Source organism: Rhinolophus sinicus, linkage group LG07, assembly GCF_036562045.2.
Source record: "Rhinolophus sinicus isolate RSC01 linkage group LG07, ASM3656204v1, whole genome shotgun sequence".
NCBI classification, from domain to species: Eukaryota; Metazoa; Chordata; class Mammalia; order Chiroptera; family Rhinolophidae; genus Rhinolophus; species Rhinolophus sinicus.
Window position 1 is genome coordinate 24,709,196 of NC_133757.1, and position 26,856 is coordinate 24,736,051.

At 36.7% G+C, this 26,856-nt stretch overlaps 1 protein-coding gene across 1 annotated transcript in view; it reads left to right on the forward strand.

The window, feature by feature from the left end:
* The window catches only part of HPSE2 (heparanase 2 (inactive)), a 530,253-nt gene that overhangs the window by 45,066 nt on the left and 458,331 nt on the right, over positions 1-26,856 (forward strand). The window lies entirely within an intron of this gene.

The window sequence follows — 26,856 nt, forward strand, 5'->3', positions numbered from 1 at the left end:
TGCAAACTTTGCTGGTAAAGAGCATGGGAGTTACATGCCTTTGTTAAGTTTTGGAAAAGATTCTAGTAGCAGACTCTGATGTGAGAATCATGAAGGGCTTGAGATGAACTAAGAAGAGCAGTTCAAGTTGCCTCCATTTTCTTGAGGGCATGAAAGGCAGACGTGCGTGGTATTGATCCACATAAACTTTATCAAATCAAAAGTGTATTTTCCCTTGTTTATGAATATTTAAAAAATAAAAAGATGAAATGTCTGACAGGCTATGAACATCTCACACTTATTTCTTTTTAAAGTCGAAGTTAGGAAAATTTAAACTTTCTTTTTAACGGGCTTCCTGGCATTTCACTAAGAATTGCTGAGTGGCAACCAAATTGTTGTGCTTTTGAAAAAGTACAAGTCTTTCCCAACTTTTCATCCTGTACCTGGTAGAAAACCCAACAGCATGAGATGAAAGCCAGACTTTAAATGTGGTTTTGGTGAGCAGAGAAGAGGATTATGGATTTCATAAGTATAGGCCCTGTTTTTTGCTCTTTGATAGCTCATTAAAGAAGGAAGACTTAAAAGTGATTTATGGCCAATGCATGCATTTCCCTAAATTGGTTAGTGAAACTGTGTTTAAGTTTAGATGTTTGGGAAGAACATATATTTCTCTCCAAATTTTTCAGTGTACTTGAAGTGTACAAATTGTACATGTATTTAGTGTTTTCCAGTTCAATGATTGGAAATGAAATATTTTTATTCCATCCTTATTCTAATACTTTTAGGCACATATTAGAGAGGTCAGACCCCATGCTCTTTAATGTGGCATAGAAAGGGCTTAGGGTAATTCTAACCCTAAACTGTGGATCCAGAGTGTGGCTTGAAGGCATATTATCTTTGAAAACACAAGTGTTCCATTGAGTTCAATGGAATCTTTTCTAATTCTCAGTAACATAATCCCTTTGGATGTTTATTCGCAGTTCAAACTGTTGGAATCAACATTGTCAACTTTTACCCTGACAACTTGCTTACTTTCCGCTAAACAAACTTACCCTAGAGAAGAGCCTCTTTCCTGCTCTTACTTCTCCCAAGCTGCTTCAAAGAGTCCTCAGGCATTTTCCACATTTTTCACCCCAATGCCGGTGCAGAGGTGGTACCTTGCCGCAGACAGAGCATTTGGTGTGCCCCGGTGTGTTTACATGAAAGTTCAAAAGGTTTTGGTTCCAGGTGTTGGGAAGAGATGGAGTCATTTCAGTTTAGCACCAATGGTAAAGCTATTTTAATGTCCTTTAACTAAGTCTTTGATTTTACACAGTGTGGTTTTCTAATTGTTATGAAGTTTAATCCTTGATTTCTTGTATAAATTTTGAGAACATGGTCTCCAGACAGCTAAACATAATATTTAAACATAACTAAACTAACTTTTGTAAATATTTCCCTTTTCAGTGATGAATGTATATTGGTAAAGAGGGTGAGGTTGAAGGGGCAGAGACCTCTCAAATGAAGTGACTTTCTTTACCAACATGTTCAGAACACCTACCCTAGGATTTCTGCCTGGTGAGGTTCCACTTATTTTGTATAACTCTGACATAATGTTTGAGATATCTGCAGTGGAAGTATTTATGTGGGAACAGGATGAGGAAACTGGGCCTCCAAAATCTCAGAAGAGATCACTTTTTCATGCCTCTGCCCTCCCCTCAACTCCTCTCCCCAGTTATTTACAGAATTTCATGTATATAAAATGTATATGAAACAAATACCATGATTGTTTTCTGGTCAATTAGTGGTATATTCTTTATTTTAAAATTTAACAACTAAGATCACAGTATAGGAAAGAATAAAGTGATTGAAATGTCAGTATAGTAAGAAATTGATAAAGTGCATGGAATGTCAGGTGGTTAAAAGCATATTAAAGATAGTGGTGGTTGCCCTCCACCTCACAAGCAAGGCCTCATTCTTCATTGGTCCATTTCAGCTGATTTGACTTTGAGCATTGAGGAGAGAGGCATGGCTTCATAACCTGCAATATAGCTGATGATCTCTCTCAAACAGCTACTTCTCAGATGAGGGCAAATAATGTCCTAGCTCTGAGGGTCATCTGACCATTTAATAAAAGGAAACAACTCTACAGTCCTCATGACAACCCACTAATGGAAAAGAATAATCATCCTTTAATGCTTGTATCTTATTGAAGTAGTCCCCGTTGTATCACATGTTTAGAAAAGTACATTATATTTCTCCATGGTATTAAGCAAGTCTTAATGTTTTTATGTGAACGATTTACATGCTATTGGACATAACGTTAGCCTCACCTAACCTAGTGGGTTTTTGAAATAAAATCTAAGGTGATGGGAACGTGATGGAGTAATTCCAGTGGAACATCAGTGATAGAACTATTTTAAATAGGGATGAGTTGTATCCTGCACTTATCACATTGACTCACCAACGCCTGAATGTATGCTTGTCCTGTAGCTTCTTGAGTATGAGAGTGTTAATGTCACTGTGCATATTAATCAAGGAGTGACAAACGAGAGGGAGAGTTGGGTAGGAGCCTTTGAGAAAGAACAGGGATCATGTCTTCCATTTCTTTGCGCTCTCAGGATTCTTAATGTAATGACGTTCTGGAAATTTGTTAAAAATGTTCTGCTGTGTACATAATGAATGAATTCGCTTGAAGACTACTTGAAGGGATAATTTTTACATCTATTAAATAATTTTTATAGGTTCAGATTCAGTTATTTGTCTCCTTCCTCTCACACCCCCTCCACTTTGAGGTATCTATTGGACTTTTGTGGTGGATCCCTGTACTAGAATCAAATGAAAAACAGAAACAGAAAATAAAAGTTGATAGCCTTTAAGGTGCAATACATTTTCTAGGATTTTGCTTAGAATATAAACTCTTGGGGGGCAAGGAATAACCAGGCACCCTGATCCATGGCCATTATAAATGGATGGCATTACTCAAAATGCTTTCCAGTATAGCTTATGAGGATTTGTCATGTTATTGGCTGCCACTTTTGGTTTTGTACCTCTTTCAGTCCAAAGTGGACTGGAATTCCTGTGGACAGTTTTACTGTGTGACTGTGGCAAATGAATTGAGCAAAAGAGGCTCATACTACCCTGTTGTGGCCCATTCTTCTAACTTCAATTAAGTAGAAGGGCTCAGATCAGTGGAATGAGAACTGTTCTTTCAGTTCCCACAAACCATAATGCTCAAAGGACTATTTTCAGATCTTTTAAATTATTTACATCATATTCTATAGTATTGAATATAACATACTTTATTTAATCATCCCCCTATTAATGTCCATTAATTTATATACATATTGACACATTTATTTCTGTAGAGTAGACTTTTCAAAGTGGGGTGTCTGGATAAAAAGGTATGTATTTAAAAATTTTTTAAGTTTAGGTTTATTGAGGTATAATTTACATGCAGAAAAACATTTTTGACAAATGTGTAATCTATAGAGTCATATAACCACCATCACCATCAAGATACAAAAGATGTCTGTCACCCTAAAAGTTCTATTTTCCTTTGCAGTCAATCTCTTTTCCCCACCTCCAGTCCTTAGGTGTGTCTGATGTGATATTTTACTCTAGATGTCATGTAAATGGAATAATAAAGTGGTTGTGTGTGTCTGATTTCTTTCACTTAGCATACTTTTTTTGATTCATTCATCTTGTTGCATATATCAGTATTTCATTCCTTTTTATTGCTGAGTAATATTTTATATTATGAATAGCCTACAATTTGTTTATCCATTCATCTGTTTGTTGATGGACATTTGTTTTGTTTCTAGTTTTTGGTGATTATAAATAAAGCCAGTATAAACATTTTTTTCTCAGGTCTTTGTGTTGACTTAGGTTTTCATTTCTCTTACGTAGGTACCTAGGAGTGGTACTGCTTGATTTTATGGTGTGTGTTTAACTTTATAAGAAACTGTCAGACTATTTTCCAAAGCGACTGTACTATCTTGCAGCCCGCCAACAGTGTGTGAGAGTTCCTTCACATCCTTGCCAACAATTAGTATTGTCTATCCTTTAAATTTTAGCTATTCTAGTGAATATGTAGTAGTATCTCGTGATTTTATTTTGCAATTTACCTTATGACTAATTATATTGAGCATCTCTCCAGGTGCTTATTTGCCATCTATATATCTTCTTTGGTGAACTGTCTGTTCAAACCTTTTGCCCATTAAAAAAAAATTAATGAGTTTGGTTTTCTTATTATGGAGTTGTTAGAATTCTGTATATATTTTGGGCAACAGGTCCTTCATCAGATATGTGATTTACAAATATTTTTTCCTCTCTAACTTGTCTTTTTTATTTTCTTAATAGTTTCTTTCCAAGACCTGAAACTTAATTTTGATGAAGTCCAATTGATGAATTTTTTTCTTTTATGGCCTCCATTAAAAATTTTTTTTAATGAAATTTATTGGGGTGACATGGGTTAGTATAATTATGTAGGTTTCAAGTGCGCAATTCTATAATACATCATCTATATATTGCATTGTGTGTTCACCACCCAAAGTCACTTCTTCAATTACCGTATATTTTACACCATCTTACTGCATCTTGCTAGATAATTTTCAGAAAAGATTGTAGCAAATCCCATTTCCACTAGCAGTGTACGAGAGCAATTATTTCCTAGCATTCTCATGAGCACTGGGTATTATTGCTCTTTTCAACCTTTTTTAGTCTAACAGGTAAGAACTATTATCTTACTGTTGCAATTTTCTGGCTCTACCCAGGGTGAGTTCACATATTTATTGGTGATTTGCATTTTCTGTTTTGTGAATTCCTAATCATAGTCTTTGCCTTCTAAAAAATGGGGTGTTGATCTGTTTCTTACCAGTTTGTAAGTGCTCTTTGTGAATTACGAATGTTAATCTTTTGTCATATGTATTGCAAACCATTTTCCTCCCTGGATGTCATTTATTTTTCAACTCTGTCTTTAATTAAGAACTTTAATCTTTTACTATGACTGGAATTTATGTTTATATATAGTGTGATGGAAGTATATAATGTTGTTTTCTTCCAAGTAGCTAGCCAGCTTTCGTGCACTGTTTTTAAAATAAAACATTCTTTTGCCGATGAACTGAAAGATCATATATGTTATATATTATTTATCCACATATGTTTGTACCTATTTCTGAACAGCATTTTCTGTTATTTTTCTATTCTTTATTTCTGTGCCAATACTATACTGTCTTGATATCTGGTAAGGCTTATTTACCAATCCCTCATTCTTCTTTTCCGAGGTTTTCATGGCTATTCCCATATACTTACTTTTGTTGTTGAGTTTGCAGAACCCACCTTTATCTTAGTTAAATATTTTTTATTAAAATATAGCTAATATACAATATTATATTAGTTTCAGGTGTAGACCATAGTTATTCAACATTTATATATGTACCTAAAGAAGTGATCACCATAAGTCCAGCAACCGTGTGGCACTGTCTCACACTATCACAATATTATTGACTATATTCCTTGTGCTGTATATTACATCCTCAGGACTTACTTGTTTTATACCTGGCAATTTGGGCATAATTCTTGTTCCCATTCATCCTTCCCTCCTTTTAAAAATTTTCAATTACAGTTGACATTCACTATTATTTTATATTAATTTTAGGTGTACAGCGTGGTGGTTAGACGTTTATATAATTTAAGAAGTGATCCCCCTGACTAGTCTAATACTCACCCAGCACTGTACATAGTTATTACTTATTATTAACTGTATTCCCTATGCTTAACTTTACATCCCCATGACTATTTTATAATTACCAATTTGTACTCCCTAATCCCTTCACCTTTTTCACCCTCCTCCCACCTCCCTTCCCATCTGTCACCCTGAAAACTCTAGTACCCATCTGACATCGTTCATAGTTATTACAGTATTATTGACTGTATTCCTTGTGTTATACCCTACATCCCCATGATTACTATGTAATAACCAGTTTTTACTTCTTAATCCCTTCCCCTTTTTCATCCACTCCAACCCCCCGCCCCCAATCTGGCAACCATCAAAATGTTCTTTGTATCTATGAGTTTATTTCTGTTTTGTTTATTTGTTTATTTTGTTATTTAGATTCTACATATAAGTGAAATCACATTGCATCTATCTTTCGCTGTCTGACACACTCCACTCAGCACAATACCCTCCAGGTCCATCCATGCTGCCGCAGATGGCGAAAACCCATTCCCTTCCCTGGCTGAGCAATTTTCCACTATATATATGTACCACCTACTCTTTATCCATTTATCCATCAATGGACACCCAGGCAACCCCCCCATCTTGGCCATTATAAAAAATGCTGCAATGAACATATGGATGCACTCGTCTCCTCAAAGTAGTGTTTTGAGTTTCTTTGGCTAAATACCCAGAAGTGGGATTACTGGGTCCTTCTTTGTCACGTTATAGCCTTTGTTTTAAAGTGTATTTTGTCTGGTATAAGTATTGCTTCCTCAGCTTTTTTTTTTGTTTGTTTATTTCCATTTTCATGAAATATCTTTTTCCCATCCCTTTACTTTCAGTTTGTGTGTGTCTTTTGATCTAAAGTGAGTCTGTTGTAGGCAGCATATGTAAGGGTCTTATTTTCTTCTCCATTCAGCTACCCTATCTTTTGATTGGAGCATTTAATCCATTTACATTGAAAGTAATTGTTGATAGATGTGTAGTTATTGCCATTTTATTATTCATATTTTTACCTTTTTTTCTTTCATCTAAAGAAGTCTCTCTAAGATTCCTTGTAATACTGGTTTGGTGGTGATGAACTTCTTTAGCTTTTTCTTGTCTGGGAAGCTCTTTATTTGTCCTTTGATTCTAGTTGTAGGTCCTTGTTTTCCATCATTTTGAATATTGCCAATCCCTTCTGGCCTACAAAGTTTCTATTGAGAAATCAGCTGATAGTTTTATGGGAGCTCCCTTGTAGGTAACTAACTGTCTTCCTCTTGCTATTTTTAAGATTCTCTCTTTGTGTTTAACCTTTGGCATTTTAATTATGATATGTGTTGGTATGAGCCTCTTTGAGTTTATCTTGCTTGGGAGTCTGTACTTTCTGGGTTTGTGTGTCTATTTCCTTCTCCAGGTTAAGGAAGTTTTCCTTCATTATTTCTTCAAATAGATTTTCAGTTCATTGCTCTCTCTCTTCTCCTCGGGTACCCCTATGATGAAAATGTTGTTATGCTTGATGTTGTCCCAGAGGCCCTTTAAACTATCCTCATTTTTTTGGATTCTTTTTTCTTTTCTGATTGGGTGTTTTCTGCTACCATATCTTCTAAATCACTGATTAGATCCTCTGCTTCACCTAATCTATTGTTGATTCCTTCTAATGTATTTTTCATTTTAGTTATTGTAGTCTTTATTTCTGACTGGTTCTTTTTTATATTTTCTATCTCCATTTTTATGTTTCCTATCTCTTTGTTGAAGTTCTCCCTGAGATTATTGAACATTCTTATAACCAGTGTTTGGAATTCTGCATCTGGTAGATCACTTGTCTCCATTTTGCTTGGTATTTTTTCTGTTCTTTTATTTGGGACATGTTTCTTTGTCTCCCCATTTTGGCTGCCTCCCTGTGTTTGTTCCTATATATTAGGTACCATGTTTCCCCCAAAATAAGACCGTGTCTTATATTAATTGTTGTTCCAAAAGACTCATTAGGGCTTATATTCAGGGGATGTCATCCTGAAAAATCATGCCAGGGCTTATTTTCCAATTAGGTCTTATTTTTGGGGAAATATGGTAAGACTACTATGCCTCCCAGTCTTAGTAGAGTGGCCTTATGTATTAATAGTAGGTGTCCTGTGGGATACCTACTATTCACCAGAGCTGGTCACCAGAGCTGGGTGCTCTATGTATGTCTCTTGTGTGGGTTGTGTCTGCCCTCCTGTTGTAATTGAACCTTGGTTGCTGTTTTCACGTCCATCAGAGGGATGGGACCTCAGGCTGATTGATTGTGAAGACTTGTGGTGACTACAGTGGAGGAGCTGTGGTGCAAGGGCTGACCCTACAGAGCAGGCTTCACTTTACCACAGCCCAGGTGCCTGCCCAGTCTGCCCTTTGGGTGTTTCATCTTTGGAGGTGGCTGAGTGATTGTCTGGCTTGGTTTGAAGCTGGCCACCAGGCTTGTAGGCACTAGGATGTCCTAGCAGTGACCCGCTGCAGGCCATTTTTGGCTGCAGCCTGTGCCCTGCCCAGACCACCTGGTATGAGCCATAAAGCAATCTGCAGATGGCCTCTGCCCATGCTGGGCTTGGAGGTGCCTTGAGAGGCCAAGTCTCTAACTGAGGCTGGCTGTTGCTAGTACCAGGGTTGGGCCTACTCAGCCAGTGGTACAGGACATACCAAAGCCAGATGCTGCTTTGTTTGGATTTTGTGAACCTTTGAGAACTTTTAGGAAAGTCTGCAACATGAGCTAAGACAGGTTGTATGGAAAAGCCACTGGTAGTGTCTTGGGTATGCCTGAAAATTGGGTGGAATGGGGTCTCAGGGAATCACTGGGGCAGGGCAGATGAAAGGTCATAGCCAGTTTGATGGAGACTCAGATATGGCATCTGGCTGCATCTGCATGTAGGGAGGGGGAGGGTTCAGCAAAGAAACAAGCTGTTCTATCTGGGAGAAAGCTGCCCCTCTAGCCCTTACCCTGCAGCCAGACAATTCAGTTCTTCCCGTATGTCCCTGGTGTCTTTCAAGCTGCTGCCTCAGTGCTGGAGCTCAGAACGAGTAAGTGCATCAGCTAGTAATTCCCTGTGCAGGCCCTTTAAGAGGAGTGCCTAGAACTGCAGCTGCCCTCCGTCTCACTCAACCACAATCTCTTCTGTTTTTCCCAGCCAGAAGTTAAGGGACATCTCTCCCCAGCACCGGAACCCTGGGCTGGGGAGCCTGGTGTTGGGCTGGGACCCTTTGCTTCTTGTCGAGGGAGGGGTGACCTCCACAGCCAAGATGTGCCTCTTGATTTTTAATGGTCACACGTGGGTGTGGGACCAGCCCTCTCGTGTCTCTACCCTTCCTACCAATGTCGAGGTGGCTTCTTCTGTGTATCCATAGTTGTAGGGCTTCAGGTCAGCTAGACTTCAGGCAATTCTCAATGGTTATTGTTCTGTAGTTTAGTTGTAACTGATGATGTCCTGAGAGGAGGTGAGCACAGCATTTACCTACTCTGCCATCTTGACCAGAAATCTCCTGATTGATATTCTTTTAGAATCTTTCTATCCACACAACACACATATACATGAATCATAAACATATAGGAAACAGCACATAATTTTATGTAAACCAATTAATATAATGTCTATCATTTTTAAACAACTTTTCTTTTGCTGTTTTGTGGACATCTTTCTATATCAGAGAACATAGGTTCATATTCTTTGTAATGGCTATATTGCGTAGAATTGCATTGTATGGATATATCATAGTTATTGATAGACATCAATAAAGTCTGTGTTCGGTGGAGTCACAGAGGAGCGGGAGCAAACTGGGGGACCCACCAGGATTCCTGAGTCCCCTCACTGGGCATGGCAGAGCCTTTGGCAGTGGGTGGAGGTGAGAAGGAAGGTGGGGGAGCACCTGTGGAGCCCACTTGCTGGTATGGCGGATGGAAGAGCTGGGACCTGAATGAAGGGTCGAGGCCCATTCCCTCAGCACCAGCATCTTCCCTCCACCTGCAGGTCAGTTCCGGTCTTCCTTGCTTCCCATCCTCTTGCTTTTCCTAACCACCTTTATGGTCTTTTCCAGCCCCTTGGTTAAAGTTCACGGTGCATTAAAAAAAAAATAAAAAATTAATTAACACAATAAATGGTACTTTTAAAAAAGAAGAAAAAAATAATGTCTGTCTTCTATTGATAGACATCATGATTGCCTCTAATTTTTCATGATTATAAACAATAATGTGAGGAGCATCACTGCATATGTCTTTGTACAATCTCTAGAAGTATGAGTGCTAGATCAAAGGAATGCATCAAAATTTTAAATGTGCATTCCTTTGACATAGCACTTCCAGAAAGGTCATAGCAATTTATACTTACATCAACAATGTATGATAGAACTCATTTATCTTGTCTTCTGCTAATGCTGATTATTTTTCATCCTTTTATCTATGTCAGTGTAATAGACAATAATTGATATGGCATTGTGGTTTTTAATTACATTTCATTGATTACTAGTGAGGTTAACAGTCTTTTTACATTCTTTACTTTTTTTTTTTTTACTTCTTCTTTGAATTGTTTCTTTACCCACTTTTTATTAGGTTATTGATCAATTTCTTATTGAATTATAAAATCTTTTTATATATTAGGGATAGTAATCTTTTGTCAGGTATATTGCAAAAAAATGTATTCTTGGGCTTTTACAATTTATTTTTGTTGTATGTATAGTTTAGTATTCTGTACACTTTGGATCTCTCTCTCTCTCTCTCTCTCTCTCTCTCTCCCTCTCTCCCTCTCTCCCTCTCTCCCTCTCTCCCTCTCTCCCTCTCTCTCTCTCTCCTCACTCCTGCCAGGCTAGCATTTTGGGGATTGTCTCTGTCTTGCCCTTGGTGTTCCTAGTCCAGAACCAGGTTTTATAGTGGTGTTTGATTCTGCTCTGTGGTGATATTTGGGGTGTTGTACATCTAGTCTTTGGCCACATAGCCTGCCTGAGTTGTAAGCATTCTGCAGCTCCTCTCTCTCTGCCACTTCCCAGCAACTGTTGCCTCTGGCAGCAGGCCAGCAGTCCACCACCCTTCCCATTTAGTAAGTCAAGCTCTGTTTGGTCCATCATTTCTCCCAGAGCACTTTTATTTGCATTATCTCTTAACAGTCAAACTACTGCTTGCCACGGTGACATGGGTGAGGTTGGCAGGTTGGGGGCAGGGACTACTTTGGATATGGCAGTCACGGAAGGCCTCTTTTAGCTGACACTTTCCAGCTCTTAATCAATTGTTAGTATGTTCTAAGCCTCAGTGTCCCCATCATTAATAGATAGGTAATACTATGTGCATTGCTATTCTCTTTGAATTATTTTTGGGAATTATTGTCTCAGGCTGTGTCAAAGCTAGAGGAATAATGTTCTGTTCTTGTATTTGAATAATAAGATAATGAGTGTGAAAATACGTCATAAGTGGTAAGAGATCTGCTTCATCTCTTTATAAATGAAGGAATCATAATGGTCCCTTGGAGCAGAAATGCACAAGTAGTTGGGCAGCTTTTAATTCCACCTAATGTATTGGTTCAACATGTGAATTTTGGAATCACATAGTCTGAGTTTGACTCTAAAACAGCCACTTACCAGCTCTATCATCTTGGGCAAGATTTTTTTTTTTTTTTTAATTCTGTCTTTAGCTTTAATATCCTTAGGCATAAAATGGTAACTGTATCTTACCTACCTCAGAGAATTGTTTGAGGATTAAATGACGTTATGTATATAATGCTTTAGCATAGTGCCTGGCATACAGTAAGTATTCAATATATGTTGTGATTAATCTTGCTATGCTTTTAAATACAAATATTACTCTTGGGTAACTCAGTTTCTTTTCTTGTACTGAAATCTGTCTACTTTTAAAATGTCAGTTGACATAATAATGGTGAAACCAATCAGAAACAATTTTGAGCTCTGCTTTTAACTTGTGGTCTCTTCATGATAAACCTTTCGACCACTCTGAACCTTGGGTTCTCAGTTATCTAGGATTCATGTAAGGATTAGTAAAATAAAGCACAAAGAGTCAGTTAGTCCTCTGGAAAATACAGGTCTGAAAATGTGTCATGTGGGATACATTGTTCACAATTTTTTGGTCAAGCATTTTGAGTTCCTTGAAGGCATAATACTAACTAGATGAGTATCACTTGGTATTAGAATTCTTTCTGATTACCCTAAGTTGAAGCTCTGAGGCTAAGCAGAAAAGAAATCAGAAGCAATTTGACATATTTACAAATTCAACACAATGAAGAGTCTGTGTAAAAGTCAGTGGTCATACACAAGTGCCCAATCATGACTAGACATTTCCTTTTTCTCCAACTGCTTTATGGTTTTAAGTATAGAAATATACTCTGTTCCTTGTAAGTCCTCTTATGAACCATCACATAAGTGAAAAAAATTTTTTTTTACAAACTCAATTTCTTATTCTTAGGGTCAACAGACATAAAATTGCATTTCAATAAATATGATCAGAAAAAAGGTAACATAGGAGAAAAGGCTATAACTACAAAAACTACATTTTGTACATTAAAAGCATTGTATTGAAAATTAGTACAAAGAATCACTAAAGGAAGTGCTCATGTTCTCCTTCTGTCAAAATTCGGCTTTGGACCATTGGTGATTGACTACCCAGTTGATGTATGCTTTGTCTGTATGAATCCCAGAATGACCTTCCTTGTTGTCATTAGTCTTTGCATTAGGAGACCTGGAGAAATGACGATTATGTCTTTCTTTCTTTTCACTCATACTCTGTTAAAGATGATGTAGGAAGAAGTACTCTGAGTTTATTTTAAGTTTAGCTTTCCTATTTTCCCACCATGAGAAACAGTTTCTCATAGGTTCCTTTGTTTAGGCTGATGACATCACATCAAAACATAATTGAGTAAAAGCAACATTTGGGCAGTGAATTAAATGCAGACAGCTTCTGCAGGTCTGGTTGAGCCCAGCAGTGGATTTTAGAGGATTTAGGTCAGTGATCTCTAAGATCCAGGCGGGCAGAGGGTGAGCATAGAGAGGCACTTCAAGAGCTGTGCCAGGAAACCCATTGACTGGAGGGGTTTTACTAATAACTAATTATGCAGTCATCTTGTTGGAAGATTATTAGTTTTTTTACCTTTTTTATTCTCAAAATAGAGTGAGAATTTTCATAATTGAGAGGAATTAACAATGTACCATCATCCGTTAGTTTATTTTTGGTGTATTTCAATGTATTGCAGTTCACATGTGACCAGTTAAGTAGATTTAAAGGGATTTTTGAAAAGAAACTGGATTAAATATAGTTCTAATGCCAGCACAAAGGAATAAGAAAATTGTAAAGTTGATGGTTTGTCTTTCAGTATGAAATCTTTGTCAGCCACATAGTGTGGTAAAAATAATCTGACAAGAAGTTGTCCAAAAAATGTATGAATTATCAAGGAGACTATCTGGAAATTGAGTTGGCGTGTTATTTTTATAATGTGTCTTATGGAACATTTATATAATGCCCAGACATTATTATTATTATACTACTATTTTAAAAATAGGAGCAAAAAAGATTTTTGAACCATTACCAAAATAAAACACAATTTAAAAATGTTGCTTACTTAATTTTTAGCTGATAAAGATTTCTATTTTGACCTGTCTTTTAGAATGTAACTAAAATATTACTGCAGTAAGTAATGTTTATATATATATATATTGCATGTAATTATATATTATATATTTTAATATATGCTATATATGTATATATATTTGCATATATGGATGATTTATGATAAAAAAATCTTTTACTGATATGCAATCAAAAAAATTTGGAGGCCAACAACCTATGAAGTCCTTTGTTCCTCAAAGCAGTATAAGACAGTAGATGTGATCAGGAACTTTAGGGTTAAATAGATTGGCGTTTTGATCCTATACTTAATATCTAGTAGTTGTGTGGACCTTGGGCAAACCATTTAATCTCGTTCCTATTTGTACAATAGAGAAAATAATATCTTTCATGATTTGTGAGGATTAGATTAACTAATTTATAAAGTGCTTAACACAAAACCATATACTCAATGAATGTTAGCTGTTGTTATTGTTAATAAAGAGATTGTTTGTCCTTTAGAGAATCTTCCATAAATAAGCTCATGTCTCAGATACTATGACGATGCAGTCCCAGCACTGGAATTCAGGGCTGGGGAGCCTGGTGTGGGGCAGGGACCCCTGGCTCCCCAGGGAGACCTCAGCAGCCGAGATATTCCTCCAGGTTTTTAATGGTCACACGCGGGTGTAGGACCAGCCATTCCATGTCTTGGCTCCTCCTATCAGTCTCAAGGTCACTTCTTCCTTAGTTATATGATTTCTCTTCAGCTAGACTTATGGTGATTCTCAATGATGGTTGTTCTGTAGTTTAGTTGTAATTTTGACTCTGCCATCTTGACTGGACGTGAAATACACTCTTAAGAGAATGTCTGAATAGGTCCAGAAATACTCTGAGTTCTTGATTTTTAATTAGGAATATTTTTTCCTAAAATATCATAAAATAATATATATATTAATTAAAGTTTATAGGGGTGACAATTGTTAGCAAAGTTACATAGGTTTCATGTGTACAATTCTGTAGTATATCATCTATATATCACATTGTGTGCTCACCACCGAGAGTCAGTTCTCCTTCCATCACCATATATTTGATCCCTTTACCCTCATCTACTACCCTCCTCCCTACTTACCCTCTGGTAACCACTAAACTATTGTCCGTGTCTGTCACTGTGTACCAAAAAATGGTATTTTATGTTTGACTTGTCAAAAAATTATCTTCCCTTTCTCTTCACATACACTGTGGTGTATATTTCAAAAGTGAAGTTACTGATCCTCTACAAACTTATCGGAAATTTGTTTTATGAAAGGGAAAATGAGTAACAATGAAGATTTGAATGATGCTTTTATGAATTTTGGGGTAATTTCAATATAATTTTTCATGTTTCCTAATCCATTAATAAAGGAGAGATAGAATAAAAATATCATTTTCTTCTGTCACCAGGATTTAAGTAAAATGTACATTTTATCCAGTAAATGCCTTATTTTCAATGGCTAAGTTACATTTACCCAGAACATATTTTCCCAGGATTAGTATTTTCTCAATGCCTTTTGTGAAAATGGGACTCTCTATTTTCTCATCTAGACGAGTCTCACTTCTCCATAGATCTTCCCCTGTCCAGTGTTGGAAGGGAGGAGGATACTTCCCATCTATGCTTCCAGGGCATGGAGGACATATGGTATACCTATCAAGGATGGAGCTTCTGCACACACCCTGAGGAGCAGCTTCCACATTTGGGTTGTGGCTTTCTTTTCTGCAGGGAGGACTTCAGGCTGAAGAGCTGACCAGGAGCTGAGAATGCAATCTTCTTTTCAAGTGGGCCTAGTCGAAAGAAGAGTATGTGCTAAGCAGGAAACAGTACAGAAAAGTAATGCTAAGGAGCATGCCTTTTTCTTTTAAAATAGCTTCAAGATAATGTTTTCTTAGGAGGAGAGACCCCCACATCCTCAAATAATACCTTTCTGTCTTTGAGTTAAATAATTCTACTCATGATGTTTAAAGAGATGTTTGCTTATGACACAAACATATTTGCTAGTGTATGATGTCCGAAGAACAAATTGGTCTGCTTTCCTTAAATGTTTTTTATTTATATGCTTCCTGTCCTTGTCATATCACTTTCTCCATGCCTATATTTTTTGATCTTCCATATGAGTAGATTTCACAGAATCTGCTTTTCATGGGACCTCACATAAGCAGTCTCGTATTCAACAGTGATATTTACTACTTTTATTTCTTCCAACTTAATTGTGTCTGTGCTGATTCTATTTTTTTTTTTTTTAATTATGTGCTGGCAGTACCTAACCTAGTACTGTTAGGAAAATTTTTCTTCATGTCATCTTCAACCTCTTTGTACAAGAGGCAAATGGAAAAGAAGAACAGAGCCCACATTTGTTATGTAGCCAAAACACATTCTGGAGTATTTGGGGGGTATTTCATGCTGCCACTTCTGTTCCATTTTTTTCTTTGGAGAAGAGACAGTAAAGAGCCAGCCTCATACAGCACAAAACCTTCCTGTTTAGTACTGTCATTCCATTCTTGGAGCCATCCCATTTTTGACTGGAAAATAACCCATTTCACCCTGTGCCAGTTGGGAATGACTTTTGTTTGCCTGGCTGAAGTTGTCATTTTAGCATTTTAGTACTGTAGACAAGAATTCCAGGAAACTCATAAAAAGCTAACCAGATAAAAAAATGTTTCCAAATTAAATATAAATTTATAGCTGGGAATGTTATTAGGAACCAAATCCAACCCTGCCACGTTACAGGCTACTTGTTCAAGGTCACATAGTTGCCTCGGTGGAACTAAAATCCAGGTTTTGGATTCTTGAGTTCATTGCTTTTCCCACTACACTGCAAAATGCTTTCTCTCCTGGAAATGAAATAAGTTCTGTCCAATTGAAAAAGAGTGATACAATTCAGTAATTAATTCATGTATGTACTCCAGAAATTCTACTGAGGGGCTGCCCTGTCTCATGCAGAGGCAGGCACTCAACACATGTCGAGGTGAATACGTCGGTGTTTCAAGCTCCAGATGAGCCCACTGTTTGTTGGTGTGATTGGCAGATCCACAATTAACAAGTGCCCTACTCTCTGTGTGGGGACTCAGAGTAACTCTGCCTGGGGAATAGGGATGTGGACGTTTTACCTAAGTCTTGAAGGAAGAATGTGAAGTATAAAATGCATGAGGGGATACACTTTAATTTTATTGAAAATGGAACATATCATTTAATCCTTTATGGCCTATGGAGACTTCCAAGTCCCTGTAGTAAAGACGTACTTAGAAGAGCATCCAATTTAAGAAGCCACTTCAGGCTAAGAAGATTAAAGCTACAGGATAAATTCAAGAGGGACTTTTAAATTCTCTTTAGGTCTTTTATCTTTATTTTTGGTGGCTGGTTGGTAGTTCCTAATATGGTCTCTTTTTAGGGTAATGATTAGATTTTAGGCATAGAAAATGGAGAAAAACAATATCCCTTTATTATATACTTTTGTATTTATTTTTGAGTTTTTATAAGAGTTTATTTGAGCCAAAACTGATGATGTATGCCAAGGAAGTAGATCTCAAATGCTCTTACTCTTGTATTTTTAATAGAATTATAATTAGTTACCTAGGTGATAATATAAATTAGCCATGAAATATTATTTATAGAGAAGTTGAAAGAAACAGATTTCTAAATCTGAGGGGAATACTGTGTTACTAAAATAAACTATGATTTTTTTTTCCCCTCTCGACAGTGTCTCTTCTTTCTCTTACTTGTGGGTTGCCATAGATCACTTTTAGTATGCCTTCTCTTTTTTAGTTTATGCCTTTCAGTCTGAAGTTATGAAATACCTGGTTACTACTTTCCCGCCAGTCTCTCGGAACACAATCAACTTTTCACAGACTCTGATATCCTCTCAGCACAAGCCTTTTTTCCAACTGCCTAGTTTGTGTCTCTGTATTTCTTTTTTCTTGGCTCTGTCTTGTAGCTCAAAATAACAATATCTTCTTTTAACTCTCCAATAGCTCTGAACTATCTCTTAAAGAGAAGACATGTAATGTCACTGTCTGCCTCAGCTATTTATAATTCCTTAATCTAGAGGGAAATATAGCCTGTTTTATTTTACAGGAGTTAGATCTATATTTTTATGACCTGTTTGAAAAAGCAGAACAGATGTAAACTGCTAACAAGGTCTCCTTGCAGTTAGTCCTATCTTACTTCTTAGTGAACTATTAACATTTGCAGAAGGCTAGTGGGATGCCCTCTTAGAAAGATGAGTCCAGGAGATACTTAGTGTTCACTTTGTTCCCTTTCTTCATTCCAAGAAAACCAAATATGCTCAATGTGCAAGTCCCTGGGAGATACATGTGGAATGTTCATCCGGAAGTTCCATGACAAGTCCAATAATACGCTGTTGGGATTTTGAGTAGTCTTGTATCAATCAATCACTTATTAACTGAAAATCAATTTTGTACAAGGCACAATGCCGTGGAGAAAAAGCAGTTCTTGATTTCCCAGGAAGGTAAAACAAAGTGTTAAATATTGATTTAAGAATAAATGTCAATATAAAAGTATCATTTACAATTACAAAGTTAATAGCAAATTAAATTGTTATAATTATTTGTAGTATTGGCTCTTTTGGAAAAGGAGTCTATGGAGAGGGCACTGACTCTTTCTAAATTAGCTGAGAAATGATAAAGGGCTAGAAAACCAATGACAGAAAAATTAAAAAAAATTACAGTGTCAGAATAGAAACTTAGTATATAAAGGTATAGCTGACCTTTCTTTCAGAACTAACAGAACTGTTTAAGGGGAAGTGTAAATATTCTGTTGCAAAAGATGCCTAGACTATCATTAGATTAATGTTAGAAAAAAGGACATTGAACATGTTCTAGGAAAATTAGTGAAGAGCAGTAAATTCTTTAAACATAGGTGTCAAAAAGCCCAGCAGGACTAGTATTCTAATTTTTAACATCAACAGTGGGAATTTAGAAAATAACTTCTTTAAGCCTCAGCTTCCTCGGCTATGGGGTAATAATAGTATCTATTTCTTTGGGTTGATGTGAGGATTAAGTAATATGTATGTTTAGGGTTTAGCCCAGTTTATAGTAAGCCCTCAAATAAGTGGCAACAATTATAAATATTATATAACTAATATTTGGAAAAACTAGTAGAGGTTTAAAATATAATAAAATTATTTTTAAAATTTTACACTGGTTTTCTCGTATGTGAAAATCAGAATTACTCTTATACCAGTTCACAAGATCCCTAGCGCTTAAATCAGCTGATGAAGGTTTAAAAAAATGGTTGGTGAAATATTATTGATGAAATATCATTAACTGTATGTAAATTGCCCCCAAACACTGTTAAAATCTATATCAGTAAAATGATTGTAAGTGGAGCTGGTTCTAAGATGTTTTTCCTTATAAAGATTTCAGAATAGATTTTTCTAAATGTAGTAAATGGAGTGGTTGGCTCTTTTACTAACTTGTTAAGAACTAAGATTGTCTACCAAGCTAAATACCAGTACAACAGATTATTTTTGCATTATTTAGTGATAAAGGTCATAAGTTGGCATTAAGAATAAACGGGGCACCTAAGCACATGTTCAGCATTTATTATATCCTATTAAGAAAATCATAAGAGAGATTCAAACTTTGTGAAAGGAAGGATTAAAAAACATTGACTTGAATTTCAGCATATTTGCAAAATATATAGGCCCTCTTTTTTATTTATTTATTTATTAAATTTATTGGGGTGACAATTGTTAGTAAAATTACATAGATTTCAGGTGTACAATTCTGTATTACATCATCTATATATCCCATTGTGTGTTCATCACCCAGAGTCAGTTCTCCTTCCATCACCATATATTCGATCCCCCTTACCCTCATCTCCCACCCCCCACCCCCCACCCCCCTTACCCTCTGGCAACTTAAAATATGAGGTGTGGGTTTTTCACTCACTGTTATCTTGTGTCAGAATTTAATGACAAAGGGCTAAAATTGGATTAAATTTGGAAATGGAAAAGACGGACCTCCATGAAAGACAGGCTCAGAGGGAGGAATAGAATCTCCAAAAAGTTATAGCCATAAAGCCTTCACCCCCACCCTACCCCTGGCCGTTTCTGAGTCTTGATAACTTCATGAGGAGACAGTTCCTTTTCTTACCTGCATTTTTGGAAAGCACAAGACCTGGGGTTCAGTCCTAGTTCTTCTACTTACTAGCATTTTGATTTAGGACACGTCACTTAATTTCTGTGAACCCATTTTCTTATCTGTAAAATAAGGGTAATGATGTCTGTCTAGCTAATAGGATTGTTTTCAAGATTAAATGAAATAATGTATGTAGAAGTACTTTGCAAATTATAAAACCAAAACCCTACTTAATTATGAGTATTATAGTATAGGGATATGCCTAGGTGTTAACTATATTGTGCTTAGGGAAATAGTTTACAAGGAATATTATTGCAAAGTACTTATAACTATAAAATGAAGTTTGTAGCCTTGCAGCAAGATGAAATATTTTTGACCTCTTTTAAAAAATTTCATTAATGGAGATAATTAGATTGTGAGAAGAAAATGCTAGATTTTACTGCAAAAAGAAAGCTATAGAACTAATTGGAATGGGTCATTTGTTTTCCAGATTTTTTACAGAAACCTAAAAACATACTGACGGCCCAGAATTTTCTAATATTACCAAAATAACCAAAGGCCTCTTACAGTGTAAAATAGGCTTTGCTGTTTAGCTTTCGAAGGGATTGAAGAGATATAAAAGTTCTTTAATCAAAAGAAGGATGCTTTTTTTTCTTGTGGGAAAGAAAAACATGTTATTCCAGTTCCCACAATTTAGAGAAAATACAATTCCTGGAAAATATTTTAATGTCCCACAGTATGTATTGTTCCCAAATGCAAAAGTTCGATTTAGTTAACTTAGAAGAGATACACTAAATGTTTTCCCCTATAAATTTTCCATTGGAAATAATGAACTGACATTATTTCCAAGGGTTTGTGGAAGTGCCTTGAACTGAGCACAGTAGGATCACAGCTTGCCATCTTTAGAATAATGGATTAGCTGCGTCATGACATTTATTGACCTGCTTATTAATGATAACAACAATAATAGCTACCACTTACTGAGCAGTTATTAGTTAGTAGGCGTTATACATTTATTGGATCTTCCGTTTACTGTATAGTCACTTCAAGGGGATGTTATTAGGTGGAGTGTGTGTGGGGAGGGAGGTTTCATGGTTAAGCAGATTTGGGAAATACTGAGTTAAAACCATTTTTTATTTCACTGAATGACTTAGAGCCTTTAATATCCTGACTTACATGTGAATCTCAACGAGGGGACATAGACGGTGGTTTCCTCTACCTGTGTTTGACCAGTAACCCTTTCTCTCTCCTCTCCCTTTCCACTTCCTCTACATGTCATAAGACTGGGATGATCTGAAGAATCTACTTTCAAAAACACAGTCTGAAAGGATCTTTTGGAAACCTCAGGATTCTTAGCATTTGAGCTCATGCAGGTACCAAAGATGAGAGTAACTTTTGTGTTAATTTAAAGAACCTTTGCAAGGCGAGCTCACAGGGAATTAAAAACCCATAGTGAGTTTTAAGACAATGAACAAAGGAACACGTCCTTTATTAAAAGAGAATATGGTAAAAGGACGAGAAAAAAAAAAGATATGGCAGAACTGCAACATCAAGAACATTTGAATTAGGGGACGTAGTAATGACATTCATGCCCTCATAAAAGGGTAAATTAAAAGCAGCTGGGGATGAAGAGACACCACAATAGGGAACGGAGCACAGAATACCAAATGGAACATGTGTCGGAGACTTTGTCCGCTTCTTCTCCTTCTTCCTCTTCCTCTCCCCCTTCACTTCCTCCTCCTCCTCCTCCCTCCACTCCCTTTCTCCTCCTTCAAATCAGAGCAACTCCACTTTTTAAGGAAACAGAATGGGGCCAAAATCACAGCAACTAGTGGCTGTGGCTTTAAAGAACTCTGTTATTTATAGATGGGTGAAGCTCTGAGTAGTCTAGAAATAGACTGGAGTCCTAGGTCTAGTTTTTGTTCTGCATTCTGCAGGTACCAGCTAAGTGGCTCTGGATAAATAACATAATGTTATTTACCTTATTTCACAAGGTTCAGGTTAAATGAGGTAGTGAATGCGCTCTGTAGTAGATTAGTAAGTTTAGTTGTAGCTCTCTCTGTGTCTCTTTAAGGAATATTTTTGTCACTTATAGAAATGTTGGTCTGTAAATAATATTGCTGATGGCATATTATCATCAAAAGAAGAAAGTATAGTCTTGTGGTTTTTATCCCTAGTTAAGGTCAAATTCAGATGTTTGAATTAAAAGATTCAGGGAGAGTCCTGTGGGAGGGAGGTTGAGACAGATATTGCTGCAGTGGGTTTTGAGGACAAAAGCAATAGTTCTCAGACCTAAGTGAGCATAAGCATTTTCTGGGGAACTTGTTAGAAAAATTCAGATTTACAGGCCCTAGCCCTAGAGCTCTTGAGTGGAGGCAGGAAATTCTACTTTTACCAGTGAGCATCTCAGATGTTTTCGATGCAGATAAATCTTTGATCACAATAAAAATAATTGAGCTGCAACAAATATAAAACTATCATAATAATAGTGGAATAAGATACAATAATGATGTACAGATGAAAGAATGACTTAGAAAATTTCTTAATATTTTCACATATTTGATCATGTGGTCAAATTCTTTGAAATAATTTTTTTCTTATCTACTCACATATTTATTGGTTTACATATGTCTCATTTTTTAACAAGTTATTGAATTTTATTTCGCATTCACAGATATTTAAATTTATACTTGTGAAAGGGGAGTATCCTGGATAATGATTTAACGCTTTGGGGGATGTCTTGTTGCAGTAGAACTTCCCAAATGCTCCAGGTTCTTCTTGAACACGTTCCCTTATTCATTTTGAGTATATTTTTTGGGGGATTCAGATATGTGCCAGGCACTGTTTTAATTGCTGCAGAATATAACGATGACCATTTGAAAAAGGAAAATAAACTATATAATTAAAATATATACTCTGATAGATAGTGATAAATGCTATGGAGAAAAAGAAAAGCAGAGAAGGGAGCTAGGCATGCTAGGATAGGTGTTCCATGTTAAGTAGAGTGTTGAGGGGAGAATTCACGAGGAAAGTACATTTGAGGAAGACCTAAAGTAGCCGGGGAGCAAGTCGTACAGGTCGCAGGGGAAGAGTTCTCCAGGCTGATGGGGTATCATGAGCAAAACCCTAAGCCATGAGCACGTGTGCGATGTTCCAGGGACAGCCAGGTGCCTAGTGTGGCTGGACAGGTGTGAGCAAGGGGCGTGCAGTAGGTAGATGTGTTCTGAGGGTGTATGAGAAGGGAGGTTTGGGAAGTAAGGGGTGGGAGGGGACTGGTGAGTTCTGGTCTTGGGAATTTTTTCAAGTTATAACAATGATCCTAAAATAATCAGAGCATCACATCATTCTGAGTTGGGTTTTCATAATCGTGAAGAATTTCCACAGAAGATAAAATAATTTTTGGTGGTATGGAAAACGTCTTATTCCTCTTGGAAAATCCAGTGCCTCCAAAGTAAGCATTTAATATTTTGTTGAACTGTGTTTCTGAAACGAATCGTCAGAAATGGGATTTGGGATTGAGATCTTCACATTTAGAATTTTTAGGAGAAATTATTTACAAGTTTATTTTGATAATAAATGTCAAAGTTCAGTCAAATTTTTTTATTAGCTTCAGGTGTACAAAACAACACAACCATTAGACATTTACACCCCTCACCAAGTGATGACGCCAACAAGTCTGCTACCCATTTGACACTGTAGGTAGCTATTACCATGCCATTGACTCGATTCCCCACGCTGTACTTTACATCCTGTGAATATATATGTATGTATATATTTATATATTTCTGTTATACTTGACATTCGATACTATTTTATATTAGTTTCAGGTGTTACAGCACAGTGATTAGGCACATATGTAATTTATGAAGTGATCTGCCAGATAAGCCTAGTCCCCATCTGACACCATACATGGTTTTCACATTATTGACTATGTTCCCCACACTGTATTTCCCATCCCTGTGACTATTTTGTGACTACCAATTGGTATTTCCTAATCCCTTCATCTTTCTCATTCTTCTCCCTAACCCTCCTCCCCATCTAGCAACCATCAGTTTGTTCTCTGTATCTAGGAGTCTATTTCTGTTTTGTTTGTTTGTTTATTCTGTTAATTAGATTCCCCATATAAGTGAGATCATATGGTATTTATCTTTCTCAATCTGACTTATTTCACTTAACATAATATCCTCTAGGTCCATCCATGCTGTCAGAAATGGTAAGATTTCATTCTTCTTTATAGCCGAGCCATACTCCATTGTATACATGGACCACAGTTTCTTTATCCAATCGTCTATCGATGGGCATTTCAGTTGTTTCCATACCTTGGCTATTGTGAATAACGTGTCAGTAAACATAGGGGTGCATGTATTTTTTTTGGATCAGTGTTTTGGATTCTATGGAGGTTCCTCAAAAAATTAAAACTAGAACTACCTTATGACCCAGCTATTCCACTCCTGGGTATTTATCCACAGTCAAGTTTTGATAATCAGTTCTTCATGTGATCTCCTTGTCCTCAGATGAATTCATTCAAGGCCTGCACAATCACAAAGTATTTCTTTTGGATAAAAGATATATCTTTTCCTAGTAATTTTAAAAACTGAAATACGTTGTATATATTTTAGTTTTTTAAGTTACGCATTGGATCTATTCTACCAAATAACATGCTTATTATCACTTAGGATTTATTTGTTTATTTATTTATATTAGTTTCATGTGTACAAAACACTGTAATAGTTAGACATTTATCATTTATACCCCTCACAAAGTGATAACTCCCCGCCCCCAATCTGCTACCCCTCTGGCATCACATATAGCCGTTACATTTCCACTGTCTGTATTCCTTATGCTGTACTCTGCTTCTTGTGACTCTATATATAGTCACAAGATATATGTGTATATATGTATATATGTATGTATGTATATATATATACATATATATATGATTTATTTTTAAGTTTAGGACTTAAAAAATTATAAAGAAATCACAGCTTAATTCCAAGTTTCTGAATCTTATTGAAGTTGATGGATGGGTTGATAGAGGGATCTGGATAATTTGATTGAATTTGTGATTTTGGGACAGTTCAGATGATGAACTGTTAGGTATTGTCTGAAGTCAATGGAAAACCACTGGATTTTATTAATGAAAGTATCAGTCTTAAATTTGGAGTTTAAAAGGATTATTCTGCCACCTTTGAGGAGAATGGATAGTATTTAAGATAGGCGGGCAGGAGACTAGAGCAATGAGACTATTGCAGTTATCTGGGGATAAAATGAACAGGGCTATAGATAGTGGATCTGAAGAAGAAGGGAGAGTCTCAAGAGTTATTAAGGAGGTAGAACTGAGAAGTCTTGGTGGCTGGGTGTGTGTGTGTGTGTGTGTGTGTGTGTGTGTGTGTGTGTGTGTGTGCAAGGTGAAGTGGAGTTCAGGAGAGGAAGAATGAGGAGTGTAGGATGAGTCTTGGGTTTCCAGGTAGTTGCAGGTTGCTACTTTACCAATTTGTCTCCATTTGTATGCAAGCAAGTTCATAAATGTCTTCAAATTATTAGTGTTTATAGTTCAGTTCAGTAAAAAACAACAAAAAACAAGAAAAAATACAACAATTTAGTGGCTAAAGATAGTCATTGTTTTGGAATTGAGTGCAGCTTTCTTTCTAATACTCTTACTAACTGTTTTTTTAAATTATCAGCATTAATTGGAATCTCAGTTTCATTTTCTCTTTAACTAGGCGATGGGTCTGGAAATGGAAAAAATCTTGCTCTGGGCTGGGCATCAGGGCAATAGCAGACCAGGGAGCGTAAAGGACTTCATATCTAGTTCTCTCCTTAGGTTAGAAAACCACATAGGATCTCACCTGGCTGTGAAGCTCTTCGTTTGTTCATGACCTTCACGTGTCACTTCTGGTGTTGTGTGCACTTTTAAGAGGAAGGGAGCCAAAGTCAAACCAGTCTTAATGAAGGGAGTTCCAGCAGTTCTGTTCGGAACACGCAGAGGATGCCCTCAGATGCACACCCAGAATTTCCATTGACGTCAGTACTTATTGCTCACATGTATCCAAGGGCAGGATCTGGCCCTTAGAAATTAAATTAAATAATTCCCTGGGTAAGACGCCAGAAAGTCACAGATCTGCTGAGAGGGACAAGCTACTAACCATGAAAGGGAACTTTTTCTGTGGTAATGTCAACACTGATGGATTAAAATGGCCCAGAGATGCAAAATATGGGCTGTGTCCATTATTGTTTAAGTTTACAAACATTTACGATCTGCAAATGTGTTTTCAAGAGTACACTTGATTTTTCAAACGAGCAGGGGATGGCTCCAGTGAGGTTTTAGTCTCTTGCCTGTTGTGTGCTTTTAAATGCAGTGAAATTAAAAATTCTAAGCCCTAGCATTCCCAAATGACTGTTGTTCTATAATTTTAGATTTGGAATAATACAGAGAAAACCAAACATTCTCCAAACCCGTGCTACAGTTCATCCATTGGTGGATGCATTTTCTACAATGAAGGTGTCCAGAGTTTGCAAATTGCTAGGAATCTTTTGGACTCAACAAATGGGAAAATGATACCCTGCTTGATCTTCTGATTTGGGGGTTGGATGGAGGTCAAGCTCTTGTCAATCCTCAGAAGGAGAGAAATTGGTTCTTTTTTTTTTTTGCATAGTAGTAAATTGAAGGGAATCTTCATTTTGTACACAGTCATGAAAACACGTATGTTCTTTGAATGAAAGATGAGATTAGGATAATTTGTTTTCCATTAGAAATCCAATTCAAATATAGAAAGAGATCATCATTTAAACTCTTCAAATGAAAGTACTATTGAGTATTATCATATTTAGATTGTTTAATGCTGATTATACTATTTCCTTTTCTCCAAACCTTCAATTCAATTAACGAAACATTTATTGTGTGACTCCTTTAGGTTGTCTCAGGGCTGGCACTCTGGGCTGAGAACAGCCCCAGCTATCCAGGCACTTAGCACCTATTGATACTACACTATCACAGAAGACAGAGTGTGGCAAGTTATATAATTTGCCAGAGTGTGGCAAGGACATATAAACAAAATTCTGAGAGGAAATAAAAATGTTCAAATTTGCCTGCTATTTTGGAAAGGCCCCAAGTAGCCCTGATCATCTGTGATGAAAATGAGTGTGGTTTTGACTGGTGGCAGAGGTGTGGGTAGGGTAATGGGAACAGTATTCCAGTGATAAGCCAGAAAAAAGAATGAGGTAAGTGCTTGATATGGATATTGGGAAGCAGGGAGGTGGCTGGTGTGGTTAGAACATAGGGTGCATTGAATAGTAATAGTGTAGATAAAATAGTTAAGCCAAGACCAGCCTTTGGCCTTTGAATGCCAAGATGAGGAATTTGGATTTTGCTCTGAAAGCATTTCATATTTCTTAGTGCTTTTGTCCAATCTCAGTCCATATCAGGATAAAACTCCAATCATTTCTCTTAATAAAAATAGTTTCACAGATATTATCTCCAAGCCTCTTCTGCTCACATGTAGTT